Raw genomic sequence first — 2,803 nt, 5'->3', positions numbered from 1 at the left:
ACTGTTTTAGCAATACCACAAACAAAATGATAGTAATTGCTACTTAGTATTAGGACGGAGTAATATGCGTAGAGTAATGTTTGCGATCAAAACTAACAAGTTGACAAAGTTAAATTAAGCATACTCGTATATTTATTCGGTTGCTCCTGTATCTAGAGTTTGATTCTCATTACCATGTTCACTGCAAAATGATTTATTTCGAATAATTATTCGCTATTGGGAAGGAGATCGAGCAGTGGCACCCCCTAGCGGCCACCTCGGGAACTAACGCTATGGGGGCAAACAGAACCCCCCCCCCCCCCCCCCCGGGCCCGGGCCCTGATCCTTACCGAGACGCTGTTTACGTGCCATGTAACGAGCTTTTATAGTAATGGCATGTAAACAAAATAACGCCTACGTTACCTTTATTTACAAAATACATGGGAAATGGAATCCCACCCTACCGAAAAATCTGGTATAACTTTTTACTATCCGGATTAGGGAACCGGAAATTTGTTTCTGGAAAACTCGAAATCCAGATTGCAGACAAAGGAATAATTTCTGAAAACCTAAATTCTACATAGAGTCCAGATAGAATCCAGATAGATTTCCGATTTCATAATCCGGTAGCGAAAGTTATACAGGATTTTTTCGGTAGGGCAGCGTGCTTTCGTTAGCGTCAATCTCCAGTTCTGGCGAAAAGGTAACGCGCAGCAACCCCCCTTCACACCCCCCCCCCCCCCCCCCGAAGAACCTCTCAGCCTGCCCCCGCCCCCCCCCCCCCCTCCCCCCCCCCGGGAAAATCGAAAGTCTACGCCGCTGCCAAGAACAATATTAATACGATTTCGGTAGCGTGAGCAAATATGCGCCTTCAAGGCTGGAATAATAATGAGGATACAGGACATAGAAGACAATGGCTCATTCTCCGAGCACAAGAAATATTTGCAATTGTCTGCGTGCCCCGAGCCTAACATGGGTAAGACTCCTCAACAATAGTAACATAAGTTCAGCAATTTTCAAAGGAAATTTTCGCAACTATCAGCGATGCTGGTACCGCGGGGTGAGAATCGACCTCCATAGCTCCTGAATGATTGGCTTCACAATAAAGGTGCTTGCCTTGTAAGGCTCTAATACTGCTCGTATATAGCAAAACCGCGTCTCAGACCCAACCTCGTACTGCTGTGCCATGACGACCATCCAGATTACTGCCATTTTGATAGGCGGCCCTTATAGATCGTGTAAGTTGCGAATAGCGTTCACCTCGTCAAAACGCAGAAGCCACAGGTACCTTTCGTTGAAAACATGGCATAGTTTACGACTTTATTAAGCTGTATACGGAACAAAAAACACACTTTATTCCCATGAAGTAATTTAATTATGGCAATTTATATGCAGCTTCGGATTCGGACACTTGTACCAACCTACTTTATACTCATGATGAATGGTATAAAGTTAAACTAACGGAGTACAAATTTGCAAGTCCAGATAACAATGCACAAAAAGGGATGTTAATTTCTGGTATTAAAAAATACTTTTCAAGCACAATGTCTATAAATAATTAATTGGAATTTTTAAAAAACTGAGGGATATAGCCAGACGTACATCAAAGTTGTCTTTGTGTGCAACAATTAACTTAGTTGTAAAATTCTCTTACCACTCATTCACACTGGAAGCGGATCCGCGTTCGCAAAGCGGTTGCGAACGCGGTTGTATAAAGATCCAGTACAATTGCACGCGCACTCGATGACATCAAGTTCGCGTTCAATTATACTGGATCTTTGTACAACTGCGTTCGCAATCGCTTTGCGAACGCGGATCCGCTTCCAGTGTGAATGAGCGGTAACTCTGAGAGAAAACCAATGCTGATATGGGAATGGTGTCCAGCATTTCCATAAGAATTTTCAATTTTAGAAAGAGCCTATGTAGGTTTATCGCCATAGAGAACATATAATTGCATTATGTTTACAACAGGTTGATTCAATTTTCTGATGACCCCTCAGTGGTGGAAGGAAGCTTTTTCATCCACCAATTCTGGCCGAAGAACCCGGTTACTCAGAATAGTCACAAGTACAAGTCATGCACATACCCTATATCGTGCCACCACATCTTAATTTAAATAAAATTCTCGGTTGAATGCCATTGTCACTGAAAGCAAACTTACACAATAAATCAATGTAGAAGGAACATTACAAGGACGATGTAATTTAACACTTGAGACTGTGGTGCAGAAAAGAAAAAAAAAAACTTTCAGTCGACATGATTAGCTACCACCAGCTCGCCTGCGCACTTAGTATGCAAAATTGTGATTTGGAGCAATTTTTGGAACACTTGAAAACCTTTTGTTTTCAAGTGTTCTAAGTGGCCCTTTTGTCTTGAAGCACATAAATTTGAAATTTGGAACCCCTTTGAGCAGATAAATATTACTTTCCAATGCACTTTTGAGGTTACAGTTATGAAATCATATGATCACCTAAATTTGGTTGTCTGCAACAACATGTTTTACTGTTTTTTTTTGTTGTTTTTTTTCATTTGCACTGAACTTGGGTGCACTAAAAATAATAACTTAGTGAGCTTTTTTTTTTTTTTTCTCGAAATTCGCTTTATTTTAAAAGTTAGAGGCATATTGAAGTTACAAAAACAAGCAAAAAAAAACATCTTCGTGACGTGACGTCCTTGGTCCTCTGTCCACCTTTTCCGGCGCCCGTGGCCCGCGGTGACTGAGGGATGTCGGGAGGGAGGGGAAGACGGGGAAAGGAGGTGAGGCCGGGGGGACAGAGCTGCCCGGGAACGGCTCTGTCTCCTCGGCTGACCAGGACCAACAACG

The sequence above is a fragment of the Ixodes scapularis genome, unplaced genomic scaffold (assembly GCF_016920785.2).
Source record: "Ixodes scapularis isolate PalLabHiFi unplaced genomic scaffold, ASM1692078v2 PGA_scaffold1__304_contigs__length_218370807, whole genome shotgun sequence".
NCBI lineage: Eukaryota > Metazoa > Arthropoda > Arachnida > Ixodida > Ixodidae > Ixodes > Ixodes scapularis.
This window is presented reverse-complemented; position numbering follows the sequence as displayed.